Genomic DNA, 16,881 nt, shown 5'->3' on the forward strand with positions numbered 1-16,881 from the left:
CCACTGTTGCAAGGAAGTCCTTTTCATTTACACAGGTTATATCTAATGTATTGCTTCTAGATTTATACTTAGAACTCATTAGGCTGATCATTGACTATAATGCTCCTTTCGGTGTGTACCTGCCCAAACACTTGTCAAAATTGGAATGACCATAACACTTTCTTATTTAAAAAATTCAAGGGCCTAAATTGTAGAAGCTGTGCAGACTGTCTCATAGTCTTGTCCCACTTTTCAGTACCATACAGGCTATGGAGTGGCAACTTCTGTCTTGTGTCTAGAGCTTCAGCAGATCCTAGTCTGTCAGACCTGTTAAACCTTATTGTGTCATAAACACCCACTCAAGAGATCTCATTCTCTTTTATCATGGAGAGTACTGCTTCTGGAAAACCATCTTCCACTTCACATGAAGGAAAGTACTTCTGTTAAGTCTATTTAAATGTAATTTGCTGAATGGTTGGGTAACCACAAATTTGCCGTCCCAGTTTAGTGCTCTTGTCCATTATTTAAAAGGGACACATGTAAATGTCCCAACATATCCTTGTTCAGCCCATCTCTAGGTTATTTGTATATAAATTATAAGGGCTTAAAACTACCATGGCATTGTAAGGTGATGTTTCTTAGGATCCTCACAGATCAGTGGCCTAGTAAGTACCTATGAACCTTTTTATAGTGCTAAAATGCAGAAGCATTTGTTGGTATGCTATCTCTTCCATTTTAGTGCAACAAAAGAAAAGGTGGAGCCCATACTTTTATATGTATAGGCCATTACATTATATGTAATGGCCTCTGCCCCAGATTACATCCACATGCAGCTAAAAAAATTTGACTGCTAAAAAAAACATTCTTATTGTGGGACACGTGTCCACCTTTGGCTGTTTTCCAGTTATATTGTAATTTCCTGCAGCACTGAACCAGCTGTTTGAACATTTACGGTAACTATACATAGGAAATTCTATTTTAAGGGCCGCACTGGTTACTTATGTACGACAGCCCACAGTACATTTGTATGTTATGATAAATAGCTAGTAGATCATCGAAAATTATATTGCCTGTTTACGTCGCCTCACAGTAAGACGCTTTCCTGTTCGATTCTCAGCTAGAGTGTCTTCTGTGTGGAGACGTGCGTGAATGGGTGTACCTTCGTTGAAGGTTGTGTGTCAGGGCTGGCAACTCGGCATGTAAAAATCTACTGCCAATCATTAGCGGACTGAAGTTCTGTTGTGGCGACCCCTAACCGGGAAAAGCCGAAAGAGACAACAACAACAACCAGTAGTTGATTCAATTTGTGTTGCAGTAGGCAGTCTCAGGCTGTCTCCATTTAGTAGAACGCTAGTATCTAAAATGGAGAAGTTACAAAAAACAAGAAAAAGAGAATATATGTTTTGATTTACTCTGAGTTATACACAGATGAGAGGGCATCACACTGATGGACACACAGGAGATTAAACTGAATAGCAGATGTCCCATCTTGGTGGCTGTGGCCAGACTCAGAGAAAAGCAAGAAGGGTCCCTCTTGTATGATCGAAGTTTCAAAATTTATATGATCGGGACCATATGATCAAAGTTTTGAAACATCAAACTTTTTGAATGGAGATCACGATATAGAGCAGATTGGGGAATTTACCCTTTTCCTCACTGTAGTGTGATTTCTGAGTTGGTATATCTAATTAGCAGGGGGGGGGGTGCAAAAATGTAAAAAAAAAAAAAAAAGTTTATTTTTTTCTTTTATGTTTGATGTTTCAAAACTTTGATCATGTGATCTTTGAAACTTCGATCATATGATAGGGATCTATATATATGCATACACACATATAAGTATGTACACACACACACACACACACACACACACACACACACGTGTGTGTGTGTCTAGTTTTGAGGGTATTGGGGCTTGCTTCCACATGCTGTTTATAGCATTTTGCAACCTTGGAAATGCTGATGTTTTGGCTAGTGGCCTCCCAATGTTTTCATTGTTTTAGGGTCAAAGAATCTTGTGTCAAACTGCATGTGATTTTTCATAGTGGACCCCATCTTATCTTGGTCTGTAATACTTTAAGCATATACTCACATGAACTTGAAAGGTTCTTATTTCCATGTTTTCAGTTAACGGGGATGGATAGATCCACTAAAAGACCAGACATTTTTAAAAAGGTGATTTGAATGGGAGTCCTTGAAAAAGTGAACACACACTGTACTTAAATTGGTTTTAACTTAAGGCAAGTAAATGGTTGACAGGAAATGTATATATGAGAGAGACAAAACAGAAAGGCATTTTGGTAAAGACTTGAGTCTTATGTTGTAGTGGTTATGCTGTTTGCCATGTTTATTTATGTGAAGGCAAATCTGCTGCATTGATAAAGTTAACCAATTAATAAGTTTTGTGTAAACAAAAGTACTGTGATAATTTTCTGTGGTCAGACAGGAAGCAATGTATTTTACCAATAAGACAATGTATTTGTGCTCAGAAACAACAAGAAATGAGGTGCAGGTTCAGATGGAGTGAACTAAACTGTGAATGGAGATGCAGGTTTAGAGAGAGTAGGTTGAACGGATCACTGTCACATGGAGAAGATTATTCTGAATACACAGAGTGGATGTCAGATTTAAGTTGCAACCCCAAATCAGCAAGTCTAATAAAAAACAGATGTGGAAAATGAGAGTGATAATAAGGACAATTGTTTGCTTGGAATGCTTTCTGGAAGTGAGAATGAAATGAACATGCCCCAGTAATGGCAGGAAAGCAAAGAACCTGTGAAGAAAGAGCAGTGAAAGGTACCATAAAGTGTGGAAGTATTATGGGTTGAGGTTAAGGAGATTTTGAAGTTATAGCACGTTAGAAGATGAAAGAGGAGAAAAAGAAGGGTGGTGGAAGATGAAATAAGGCATAGAAGTACAAAGCCAGTCTGGAATGTAGTATGGAAAGAATGTAAAAAGAGAAGGTGTGCAGTCATTGCAGATGGTTGTGTTTGGGAATATTTTAAATTATTTTGATAGGAAAATTTAGATTAAGTACTGATCTGAAGTTAGGATATTCATTTATCTGCAACCTGTGGGTTATGGATCCGATATCGGATCCGAACCGGCATGGTTTTCCAGCTATGGATCCAAGCTCTCAGCTCCTCCCCTCACCCATAATGCCCTGCTCTACCCTCATGACCTCAGATCTCGTTTGCCGCGCTGGTGACTGGATTTGCATTCATAGCTCTCAGCTAAGTGGTATTTTATTACCTGTTAAATCAGAAAAATTTAAGTTTTTTGTGTAATTCTGTGTGAAAGTTTAGGTTTCCCTTTCTGAAAGTTTTAATTTGAGTTAAATTAAGTAATTTTTCCTCCAGAGTGTGTGTGTTGGGCCTGTGTGTCTTTTTGTTTTAAGTTACTTTTAGTAGCTTTTAGTAGCTTATAGATTATGGCTGATCAGCCTAAATCTATTTTCGTGGCCATAAGCTCACCGCTGATGGCCACACTCGTCGGGGTTGAACACCTCACATCTGGTTGTTCCATTTGTGCAGGGTTCAACCCCAGGGCACTGAGGAGCGGAGGTCCAAGCTTGTCTTGGCGGGTCTTTACCGCCAGACTCGGCTCCGCCTCCGCTCCTTCGGGAACAGCTGTGGCTACGGTTGTTCCCTGTGGCACCCCCCCCCGCTCCTGGGACTCAATCTCCCGCTTCTGGAGAGGAGAGGGATGCTAGTGGCGGGCCGAGACCTCTGTTGGCTTCTCCCGGCTCCGTCGGTTCGGTCTCCTCCTTCTCGGCTCCAGTCCCCTGTGTGCTTTTCACCGGGTCCTGAGGAGGAGGAGACCCGACGAGGCTATCGAGGAGGCACTCCAGGCCTACCTCGGTAGCCTATCTACCATAGCCTTTCTGATGCTGATCTGGACCGGATGATGAGAAGGTTCATCCAGGCCCAGATGCAGATGGGAGTGCGGGGAGCTCAACACCCTTTTAAGCCTATTGCTCCTTCTCCGACCCGCTACCCGGGTTCGAGCAGCTGGAGCCGGGCAGCTTCGGGGTGGGTCGGCGCCGATAGTACTTGTACCGGATCCGACCCTGCCCGGATCCGACCTCGGAGCCTGGATCCGAGCCGGATCCGGGGATCAGTGCTCGCGCCGCCTGTGAGCGTACTGTCGCCGATCCCAGCGCTGGCGGCCGGGCTCGTCCACTTGCGCCGCCTGTGTAGGCTCCTTCCCCCCTTCGGATCCGGCGCCGGGCTCGGTCCTCCCTCGGATCCGAGGGTCGGATCCTTTGGTCGAGGTCGGCTCCTTCGGCTTTTGATGTAGTGGAGAGGGCTCTGTTGAGGGTCTCCGGACCCCGGCACTTGTTCCTGCACTGGGCCAGGCTTCCACCATCCGGCCCCTGGGACAGCCCGCTTGTGCCCCAAGTTGCTCCTATGGGAGCGAGGACTCCTCTGACAGCCCCCAGAGGAGGTCCCAAAGGAGGCACATTGACTCCCGAGTCTCTCACAGAAGACACGGACTTGGAGGAAGGGAAGGCTCCCCACGGTCACCCCGAGGATGTCTCCTTTGGAGACATCATGGAAATGCTCGTATAAAGGGGGGTGGTCTGCCCCCAAGTCTTCCTCGGACGAGTCCGTGTTCTTGGAGGCATTTGAAACGGGCCCGTCTACCTCTTGGGTGTCCCCCCCTGCTGACCCCCTGGTGGACCTTATTACCACCAGGGCGTGGAAGGAACCGGACACCGTGAAGCCAATTCCCAAAAGACCGGATAGGATCCTTAGTCCGCCATCCGACCGGGCCCATTGGAGTAAGGGGCCTCCGGTAGATGCCATGTTGACGGCGGCCACAAAGAGGGAACTGGCTCAGGAGAGTCCCTCAGTCCACCCACCGAGCAAGGAGTCTCGATGATGGACCGCTTGGGGAAGCGGATGTTCAGTTCGGCGACCTTCTCGGTAAGGGCGCTGAACTATTTGGCACATGTCATTAGGATGCAGCGAGATCTTATTAAGGAATACGCTGCATCCCCTGAGTCCATTTCGGAGGAGGACAGAGTTCTGCACTCCACCCGTATGGCCACTCTTAGGTCTGTTACAAATACTTCTATGCGGCTACTCTCCCATGCAACGGAAGGCCGCTAGAGCTGCGGGACAGGACTGGTCACTAGACGCCAGGCCTGGCATTTTTCTGAGCCCTTAAAAGCGCCACGCCTTTGATGGTTCTGCTCTGTTTGGCAAGACCGTGACCCAGAGCGAAAGGACGGAAGACGCTGTCTGCCGTCGGAATCCGCTTCTCTGCACCCCAGAGGTCCTATTCTAGGAACCAAAAGGGTCAGAAGAAGATGTGGTTCCGGAAGTCGCAGCAGTCCCAGCCTGCTCCGGGCAACCAGTCCTTCCGTGGCAGAGGAGGACAGGGAGGACGCCGCCCTAGAGGCAGAGGGGCTCCCAGAAACTTCGGGTCCAGGGAACCTTTCTCTGAACGGCCCGCAGCAACCCTGAGGGTTGCCCGACTGCTCTACTCTGGAGGCAGTCGGGGACGTTCGGGGCACCTAGCGGCATGGGAGTCCATAACTTCGGACCGCTGGGTTCTCCAAATCATATCCAGGGATATCGCATTCCTTTCCTTCACCTTCCAAAGTTGAAGTCCCTCCCAGACGCCCACCCGGTCAACGGGAGGCCGCTGGCAGAAATTGGCCATCTGCTAAAGAAAAGAGCCATCCAGCCCGTTCCCCAGACCAGATCGGATCAGGGTTCTACTCCAGATTCTTTTAGTGCCAAAAAGACGGGGAACTAAGACCAATCCTAGACCTCTCTCTTGAATCTGGCAGTCCCCAAAGAAAAATTCGAATGGTCACTCTGCAATCTATTCTCCCCTTCTGGGAGAAAATCACTGGATGTGCTCGATAGACCTCACTACCACATCCTGATGGACAGGCGCCCAGGAGGTTTCTCCGCCCGGCTGGGAGCCAGTCACTACCAGTTCGGGTCCTTCCCTTTGGTCTCACCACAGCCCCCAGGGTGTTCACCAAAGTATTAGCAGTGGTAGCGGCCCACCTGAGGCTTCAGGGGTGCAGGTCTTTCCCTACCTGGACGACTGGCTAACAAGGCATCTACTTCTATTGGCGAGACTCCTTTCTCCATCTTGCTCCTTTCTGGGCATCACAATAAATACAAAGAAATCCAGCCTGGCCCACACAGCTCTTAGATTTTATAGGGGCCAGGCTAGACACAAGGAGTTTACGAGCCTTCCTCACTGCGGACAGAGTTCTAAATCTGCAGCTCCAGGTGCGGGCCATTCTCCATTCAAGTTCTGTTCCAGCGGAGTTGGTCCTGAGGGCTCTAGGGTCCATGGCATCGGCTATAGCACTTCTTCCTCTTGCCAGGCTCAATATGCATTCTACAGTGGACGCTCTTAGTACAGTGGTCATACCTTGCTCTCCCATGCATCATCCCATAGCGATCAGCAAGGCTTGCAAGCGGTCCCTCTTGTGGTGGCTCCACTCCCGGATCTCCACAAAGGCCGCCCATTTTGTGCTTCTCCCCTCTCGCCACGGTGACCACGGACGCCTCCGCCTCGGGTGGGGGCACTCCGGACCGCCCAAGGCACGTGGAACGATTCAGAGACCTTACTGCATATCAATGTTCTAGAGATGAGAGCAGTGCTCTTAGCGTTGCTAGCACTTCAGGACTTTCTTCCCTTGGGAACAATTGCGATTCAATCGGACAACATGTCTGTTGTCTGGTACATCAACAAGCAAGGGGGAACAAGGTCTTACCCTCTTTGTCGAGAGGCCATGAGAGTTTGGGAATGGGCAATCTCCACCAATCGCTTTCTAATAGCAACGCACATTCCGGTCGGTCCAACATCCTAGCGGACAAGCTCAGTCGCACCATTCTGACCCAGTGGTCTCTCAATTGTCAAGTAGCGGAACGCATATTCACACGGTGGGGAACCCCTTCATGCGATCTTTTGCTTCTCCCTCAAACACCAAGTGCGACAGTTTTAATACCTCCTCCCGGAGGTACCCCAAGAGACGCTCTGGTGCATGCTTGGCCACCCGGTCTTCTGTATGCCTATCCACCCTTGCCTCTGATGCTCCAAGTTCTTCAGAAAGCTTCTCGGGTGGGTTGCAGAATGATTCTCATTGCTCCATTCTGGCCTCGACAGATCTGGTTCCCCTTCCTAAGGTCTCACTCGGTGAATCCTCCTTGGATTCTAGATCCCATCCCGGATCTGATATCCCATCCATCCTGCATTCCTCCTCCGAATCTGGACAACCTGAAGCTGACCGCTTGGCTGCTCCAGTTCCACTCTTGATAAGGACTCGGTATTTCATCACCGGTTAAGGCAATTTTGGTGGCAGCTCATAAACCATCCACTAGAAAGGTTTACAAGCAAGTGGAAGTTTCTCTTTGTGGGCGGAGCGGCAAGGCCTGAATCCCTTCACGGTTCCTCTTCCTTTAGTGCTTGACTTTCTAACCACTCTCTTTAACGATGGTGCCAGCAGTTCCACAGTCAAAGTACAACTGGCAGCAATTTCTCACTATCACATTGGCCATGACTCTAATCCTCTTATGTCAGCCAAATTGTGTAAAGTTTTTCTTAAAGGTACTTTTCTTCTCAGGCCCCTATAAAACAAGCAGTTCCTCCTTGGGACCTTTCTCTGGTCCTACAGGCCTTGACCGCCTCCTTTCGAGCCAGCTACGGTGGATCTCAAATTCTTGTCCTACAAGACAGCCTTTTGGTAGCCATTACATCAGCCAAGAGAGTTTCTGAACTTCAAGCATTATCAGCTAAACCTCCTTACTTGGTATTTCATCCGGACCGTGTCTCCTCAGGACCAACCCGTCCTTTCTTCCTAAAATCGCTTCTGAAGCAAACATCAATCAATCCATTAACCTCCTGTTTTCTTCCCTAAATATGAAAACAAAGGTGAATATAAGCTACATTCACTAGATGTTCACAGGCAACTTAGATTTTATCTGAACAGGACAGCTGGTCATAGGCAATCCGACCAGCTGTTTATTTCCTTTGCAAAATTCAATTTGGGCAAGCCAATCTCTAAAGTTTCTCTGTCCCGCTGGATTTCACAGTGCATTTTATTGGCTTATCAAGCTTCAGGAAGGGGAGGGTGTTCATGCCCATTCAACCCGGTCAGTATCTACCTCGGCAGCCTTCAAGGCTAGGATTCCTCTAGATGATATTTGTGCAGCACCCACGTGGGCTTCATCTCATACTTTATTTCCCACTATAAGTTGGATCTTGCATCTAGGGTAGAGCATCCTTTGAATATCCTTCCATGATGGCCGCCCAAGATTCAGGTAGCTGGGGACTCTGTCCCACAGGTTGCAGACAAATGAATATCCTACTTCAGATTTAGAAGTTATGTACTCACCATAACGCTCCATCTGAGTAGGTGTATTCATTTGTCTGCAACCATCCCGCCCTCCTATCCCCCTGGCCTTTCAGTTTCCTGCATATTTTATGTTACCCTTTTTAGGGTTTTGTTGCTTTGGCAAACTCGATCTGAGGTCATGAGGGTAGAGCAGGGCATTATGGGTGAGGGGAGGAGCTGAGAGCTTGGATCCATAGCTGGAAAACCATGCCGGTTCGGATCCGATATCGGATCCATAACCCACAGGTTGCAGACAAATGAATACACCTACTCAGATGGAACGTTATGGTGAGTACATAACTTCTAATTATGTAAAAGAATGTTTTTATTTATAAAGCACAAACCAGATATTTACACTGAATGTTTATGCAGCATTCAAAAATTAAGTTTTTGCCCTTTCTTTTTCGTAGTTGCTACTTCTTTTTGGACCATGCATCAAGTGAACTCTACAAGATACAACTGAATTGTAACGTTCTGCAGAAGTGAAGGTAAACTGTCAGTGTTAATTTGAATTTAACTGTGTGTCTGTGTATGTAGACTGAGACAGGCAGACTTGTGTGTGTTTTTGTTTTAATTAGAGAATTGGTAAAGTTGTTTATCTTTTTGGCTTTTCCTGGTTAGGGGTTGCCACAGCGGAAGTCCGGTCCGCTAATGATTGGCAGTCGATTTTTTTTTATGGTGCCGAGTTGCCAGCCAGACACCCAACCTTCAGCGAAGGCACGCCCATTCACGCATGTCTTTCGGAGGCCACTTGACCGTGGGGAGGACATGCAGACACCACACAGAAGGTACTCCAGCCGAGAATCGAACAGGAGAACCTCTTGCTGTGAGGCAACAATGCTACCGCTGTACCACCGCGGCTTACTAGAGAATTGGTAAAGTGAAGGGCAATAAGTGAGGTACTGCTTTTCTGAGATGACACATGCTTATGTTCTACATTTTTTAGCATTTCCTCTTTTCCAAGTGGGAGAGGGGGGCTGCCCCCGCACCCTGTTCATTTATATATAACTTACTCCATGGTTGCATAACTGCACCTGTGGGAATTGCCATGCAGTGAGCTGCAGTCGCTGTTAATACAACTCGATTACTCCTGCCATTGATTAGGGTACATTTGACAACTTGTGACAAGTAAAATAGCTGTCCTCAAGATGCCCCGAAAAAGTGATATTGTAGCATTTTGCAAGACATTGTGGATGAGTTGCTTTGTTATATGCATCCTTAAATCCCGTTTAATAGGTGTTTATCATGCTTGGTAGCCCATAAGGAAACCAGATCCTTGTGGGATATTAATCTGTATTTTATTTGCTAAGACGCAGACACTTTAAACTGTCCACATCATCTAAAGTTAAGAGTTTATATTTTTAAAACATTGCTTTACTTGTAGTTACTATTTCTACCTATAGTGACTTAGAAATTCAAACCTTGCTCATAGAATAATTTTTTGTCTCAGTACGTGTTATAAATTCTCGAAAATGTTTTGTCTGAATTAACTTCCTCTCCGTACTACTTTTACTAATGGCTTCCAGAAAGAGAAGGAAAAAACTCCACTGTCAAGGCATAAATGATGGTTTTTTTTTATGCAGATATGTTCAGGGAATTCAAGAAAATGACCCAATTGTCCACCTATTTTTTTATCCTTTTTATGTACACCAGTTTCTTTTCGATGTAATATGTTAGTTGGGATGCTGTCTGAACTCTTAGCACAAGAAGGAAAGGCAGAGCCACCTGTTTTTGTTTTGCCTGATGTTAACACACAGTGTTTGTAGCTTTTTACCAGAAGAAATACAAATTCCTCCTGGAGAGGTGGAGATTGGGTAGATTTTGATTTGTAGTGGTCACAGCTGCTGGTTTCATTTCATCATCTTCAGTCATCTTGATCTTGCAGTGAAAATGACTTTGATAAAATCATGTTTCCAAAATCATATTGCAGTCTCAACTGGTCCTCTTTAGTGTTTGATTCCTGGGACACTTTGGAGAAACTGACAAATTAGCCTATAATTGGAGTAGTGTTGATATAATTAACTCTTCTTTTGAATGGTTGTAGCGCAATGTAAATCTATCAGAATTTGTTCCTGTATTTGTGCCTATTGTCATTTTTATGTAATCCTCCTTCTCACCTTAAGCTATTCTAAGTAATGATCATTGTTAAGTAATTGTTCCTTAACATCAGCATCGATTGTTAATACTGTCTGATATACTGAGAGTGCCATTGGACCGAGGCAAGATGGCTGGTAAAGGTCAGAGCTCTGGACATCATTGGGAAAAAGTGAAGTTCCCAGGAGAGAAAATCAAGACACTAATCACAGGCAGGGAAGGCAGTTTCTCCAAGTGGGGGGTATATATAAGTGAGGGGAAAAAAAGGATGCAAAAATTACTCTGTGATTTTTTTCTTTTTACACAATATAAGTACTGCAAAGGAAACTGCAAACTATAGCTATGAAGGATACTACAGGCAAAGAACACAGTAAGCAAGAAAAAGGAGCAAAAATGCTGGATAAAAAAAGGACATAAACATTGGGCTATAAAAACTGAATAAGGTGATGAGAACCAGGATGGTTATTAAAAAAGCAGGAGGAGTTGAAGAAAGAGATGGGGAGCAGGAAGAACACAAGAAAAAAATAGGACAGCAGGTATAAATTTATAAATCACTTTGTGTCCACCGTCTCATTGTTAGACTCCAGTGTACTAGTGCAATGGCAGAACATGGGAATGAGAGAGAATAAGGAAGTGTATGGCACAGGTTCAGACCATCAAAACTGCATACTGAAGAAGGTTGAGCCATTTGCTTGAAAGGGGAGAAAGTGGTTTAAGTTTAGGCAGTTGTCAAAGAACACAGAATTTTGCTTGGATAGGCAACTTGGGAGAGGGGAATGGCTGGAATAAAGTGAAGAGGGAAGGGGGTGGGAAGGAAGACAGCAAGGACTGCCGAGCAACAATGATCACATGTAACACGGGGGGGGGGGTCCTTCGATTCTGTTAGGATGAAGATAATACATCCAAGACTGAGCAGACATACGGGAGGCATAACTTCTTCAAAAAATTAGGACCAGGTGAAAAGAAAGAGAATATAAATAATAGGAGAGACTTCAGTGTCAACCAGGAACTTGCGAAGGACAGTTTATTCAGCAAACGGGAGCACAGTGTGAGAATGAAACAAGATGTTGAGAGGAGCATTCAGATACATGGAGAGCAGAACACTCACATGAGGTGTAATTCATCTTTATGAGTACAGTCTGACTCAGGCAAGTAGATGTGACAGATTATTAGGAGGAAAAAAGTTGACATAGAGAAAGCAGAATATATGCAGATATCACAAAAATATATAATTCATCTATGCACCCATGAGTAAGTGCTTTAAGAGAAAGGAGGAAAGGCAAGGGAAGAATGGATGGAGGTGACCAAACTATAAATACAAACAAAAAATGGAGAGAAAGGAACTAAAGAATTTGGTGGTAGAAATGACCAGAATTAACACAGAGGGCAGGATGGAGTAAAAGCAGCTTTTAGGGGCAGATTAATGAGGGTAGAAGGATTGAGGAGGGGAAAAGAAACTTTGGAAAGAAAACTGGCAAATATCCGAAACTAGGGTTTATTTGATAAAGATAACATAACAGACAGGAAAACTAGGTAAAAGAGGTGCGGGAAGGATGGGATTGGAGAGCAGTATCACAACAGTATTAAGACAGAGCAGTGGTACTGAAAAAAAGACTTCTGGTAGATTGTAGGGGAAGAACAGGACAAACATCTATCAGGAAGTTTGTTTGTGTCTTTCGGCTTTTCCCGGTTAGGGGTCGCCACAGCGGAACTCCGGTCCGCTAATGATTGGCAGTTGATTTTTACATACCAGCTTGCCAGGCATGACGCACAACCTTCAACGAAGGTATGCCCATTCACGGATGTCTCCACGCAGAAGACGCTGTAGCTGAGAATCGAACCGGACAGCATCTTACTGTGAGGCGACAATGCTACCACACTCTATCAGGAAGTACAAGTCAGAAATCTAGCAGGAAAATACTAAGAATGAAAGAAGAGGATGCAAGGGTGCAGGGTGAAGCAAAAAAAGATCAGGGAATGCATTAAGAATTACTGCATGATAATAAACAAGTATTAACGAGGGGAAGAGCCTGTCAAATGAGAATGGAAAGGGAAATGGAAGGGATGCCAACTGTGGCAAGATCAGAAGGTAAACCTAGCAGTAGACATCAGCAAAGCTGAGTGAAAGAAAAGACACTTAGAAAATGAAAAAGTACAGTGCAGGTGGATCAGATGGTTTCCCACTAGAGTATTACAAGTGGAGCAGAAGTATGGAGTGTCCTGAAGGAGGAATGCAAGAGGATGCAGTACTGGGGAGAATATGCAGACCACACATAAAAGGCACTGCAGCCCAAAACTGAACTGTAGAACCTCTTGCTGTGAGGCAACAATGCTATTTAGTGGGCCAGTCTACCAGCTGATCATACTTTAGTCAGAAGTAAATTTTAGAACAGAAACTGTACATTTGATGTCTGAGATTGGAAACCGTACTGTGTCCTGCTTCTTGTTCAGAATATATTCCTTCTCTGAGCTTTGAGGTTTTGGTCAGTGTTTCTTGTTTTTATGTTATTTTAATGTTCAAAGTGAAAGTATGTATAATGCCTAGTCCTTGCTTGTATATCTCTGGATAAACGTTATACTTTTAATCTGTGAAAACATGAAATATGTTTAAATGTTTTCTGCACAGGGAAATCACTTTACATTTTTCCTTTTTTTCTGGGATAAAGGAAGGAACATCCTATATCTTCAATTTCCATATCAAGTTCTGGAATATAATTACACTTTCTAAAAGGAGGTACCTCAGAGAAAGTACAAGGGTAAAAATGATGATGTTATTGGTGCTTATGTGCTTTTGGTGAATATTTACAATGGTAAAATAGGATAAATCAAATAATTATAAGCTCCTATTAAGACATCTGTTCCCAAAGACTCTGAAATTGCTACTGAATAGCACATAACATCTACACAAGCTCCATATTATGACCATACAAACGTAGAAAGGGTTCTGTCATTTCTTAAAAGATTTCCAGCCGCAAGGCAGTATGTGGCTCACACTTCCTGGAAATAATTTATTTTCCCTCCTTGGAAATTGATAACCAGACTTTTATGGAAGTATTACTAAGTGATACACTTCTTATTTTTAATGTTCTGCTTCATTTCAGACAAAAAAAGTTGTTTCTAAGCCATGCCATTTTTCTGGCGTTTATTAAATGCCGTGATTCTGGTTGTCAGTTGTCTGATAAGCAGTCTGATGAGAGCAGTGTTAATTAAACTTTTTCTGAATGTGTCAATTCCATGTTTCGTTAATGTCGTAACCTTTATTTTGTAACTTTCTGACTCTTCTTTGGCTCAGTGTCGTAATATTTTGAATAGCAAAATATTACGAGCAGAGAGAGAATTATTTTGCACGTTTTCTGAAGTGGAGGTGGAAGGAATTGGTAGCTGTTAGTTTGAACTCCACAATTTTAAATCATTGCTGAGTTAACTGTTCACTCTTTTTTTTTTATATATATAAAGTCATTACCATTGCATTTTCTGCTTATGGGCCAGTAATGATTCACTGTGTTGAGGTTTTTTTCTTTTCTGCAGACTTGTGCCAAAGACCTGAAAAAATAAGGTGTGACCAGTACTACTGTATGGTACAGAAACCTAGGCAGTAAAGGCAGAGCAATTGAGAAAGCTAGAGGTAGTGGAGATGAAGTGCCTGAGGCTGGTGGTAGGATACATACTGTAGGACAGACAAAGAAATAAGGATATCAAAGCAGAAGTCAAAGTAGTTCTGTTTTCACAGAAGGTCAAAGAGGCAGCTTAGACACATGTACAAAAAAGCAGAAGACAATTTGGTGAAGATGATTTGAGAGAGACAAGGAAGAAGGTAAGAGGAAGCAAGGACGTCCAGCAAAAGAGATGGATGGATTGTATGAGAGTTCTATGATAGTCATGCGTAATGGTTGAAGAAGGTAGGAGAGTGGCAGTGAATTGAGAGAAGTGGTGATAGTTGACACAACACCCTGACCCCATGTAGAAAATGAGAAAAAGGGGATTGAGCAGTTGTGGAGCTATCAGTTTAATTAAGGGGTGTAGTGTGCTCCCATACAAAAAAAAAAAATAGGTGATTTTGATGCCCTGAAGTTTCATCCTTTTTAATAGTCCAGTTGAATTTCATATAGTTGAAACTTGGAGAAGTACAGGGGAAGTGCTGATAGCATGTCAGTTAAAGTCCCATTACAATGAAAAGGTGGTAGGCCTAAAGGACAGTGTGTTTTGGACATCCTGATTTTCTTCCCAGAATGTTTAGATGTATTTAAAAGTAGTATTATACTGAGTCTTCAAAATATGACATATGGTCCAGGCCCCTCCTCTCATTCATTCAGGCTTGATTTTGAGGCATCTAAGAATGCGAAGCCTGTTGTCTGATACTTCCAATCACTATGATAAAGATTTAAAATGTCTTTCCTGATACATCAGTCTAACGATATGGTCATCTAAGCCTGGAATCTCTACCAGGCAAGCATAATCAAACAGATCTGACTTTGAGGATCACCTATGATGAGTTCTTGTTCAGGTTCCTCCTCATCAGCAGTCAGAATCTGGCACATTGATTGGCATTGCAAGCAGCTAGACTGATAAGATACCTATCCTTAGGGCCTTAAATTGCTTGTACGTTGTGGGTTACAGACCCTGTTAGGCTATGCATGTGTGTGTGTGTGTGTGTGTATATATATATATATATATATATATATATATATATATATATATATATATATATTTTTTTTTTTTTTAAACATTTACAATAGTGCATGTACATTTCTGTTTGTGTATATATATATATATATATATATATATATATATATATACATACATATATATATATATATATATATATATATATATATATATATACATACATATACGTATTAAAGGGTTCATTTTTTTTTTAGCTGAAAATAAGTAGAAAAATTAAAAGAATACAGTAGAACACTTACTTATACATGTTTTGTCTTCCTACTGTCTGTGATACTGTAAATGTTCCATGACTGGTACAGCTTCAAGGAGAACTACAGATAAGGATGACTCCCTAATTCCTGACTAACCCAGGTGCAAAGACACCGGAGACAGAAATGACTCCCTAATTTTTAAGGTTGTCACATAATTTACCTTGAAACAGAATACAAATTAGCATATCAATAGACTAGACTGCATGACATCAAGCATATTCCAACATTATTAACTTTAAAAGACTGCATTCATAAACAGGATCCGAATGGTACAAAAAAGGGGTATAAAAAGGAAAGTAAAAATGAATGGTGTTAGATCTGATTTTTTTGTTATATCTGGTACTTGTAGGAACACACTTGTTCCGAGGTAAATGGAAAATTATCATCTATATCTGTATTGAGAAGCAAACCTTGTACATTAAAAGCTATAAGCTGTAACAGTGTAGCATGTGTTGTCTGTTACATAGATAAGGTATTTTATTAGTAACTGCGCTTAAGTTAATAAAGTACAATGCCGTAAAGTATAGCAGCCTGCAAGGCTCTGTGCCTTAATCAGACTTTTATCAGCATTTTAAAATTTATCAGTGACAAGCCTAGCCTGTATTCGAACACAGGGAAGTGCTGCCTTGTATAGGGTCACTCCATTAAAGGCACAGTAACTAAACATTTGAGTGAATCCTGAACAGGCGCACTCTTGTTTTATACAGCTTGCAGCAGTACAGTTTTCAGACATCTGAATCCGGAGTGAGACTGCTGTGCAAGAAGGTCTCAATGCCATAAATTCTCCAACTCGGTGAACTCCAAGGTTTTGAATCTGCAACTGCCAGTTTTGTTTCACCAGCTTTTCAAGTGATTACAGAGACTTTCCAACTATCTACAATAAGCATTCTGGCCACCTGCCTCTCTATCGACTGGTAAGAGTTTTTCTGTGTTACATACAGTATGGATGCCATTAGGGACTGTAGTAAAAAAATGTAAACACTGTTTTACTCTCAATGTGGCAGAAAGACCAGATAAAATCTGGGACAGAATGCAGCATTATTATCAACATGTAAATGTAAAACCTTACAAGCAAAGTTGACATGCATGCACTATGCAGATGGGTAGAAACATTTGATTGGTATCTCAAACAAACTTGAAAAAACAACCGCTGACTCGTAACTACACCAGCAATATCCACTATATCCACGGACTCAGTGATCAAAATCCAAAGAGGCAAAAACGCTGAACGCTAATAAGCAAAAAGAGCAAAATGAAAGTTTTATTTTAAGCCGAACAACAAAGCTTTTCGTCGGCGCTCTGCACCAACTTCATCAGAATAAACAAAATTCGCGCCATTGCACTTTTTCCATTAATATACAATGACCTAAAAGAACACGCCCCCCTCCCCTCCATTCAGATTAAAAGCACCGATGCAAACAATAATAGAAATAACATACAACTATTCGCTAAACTACAAAATATATATATTCTGACTAACATCGAGAATATCTGGAATGCAAATGA

General features: G+C 43.0%; 1 long non-coding RNA gene across 1 annotated transcript in view; it reads left to right on the forward strand.

The window, feature by feature from the left end:
* LOC122794537 overlaps positions 1-16,284 on the forward strand; it is a 169,448-nt gene extending 153,164 nt beyond the window's left edge. Inside the window, exons 2-3 of the long non-coding RNA XR_006363651.1 lie at positions 8,755-8,832; positions 16,083-16,284. This is a non-coding gene — a long non-coding RNA (uncharacterized LOC122794537). The remainder of the gene's footprint in view (positions 1-8,754; positions 8,833-16,082) is intronic.
* Positions 16,285-16,881: the final 597 nt, after the last annotated feature.

This window comes from Protopterus annectens, chromosome 2.part1 (genome assembly GCF_019279795.1).
Source record: "Protopterus annectens isolate FY-2018-M chromosome 2.part1, PAN1.0, whole genome shotgun sequence".
Classification (NCBI taxonomy): domain Eukaryota; kingdom Metazoa; phylum Chordata; order Ceratodontiformes; family Protopteridae; genus Protopterus; species Protopterus annectens.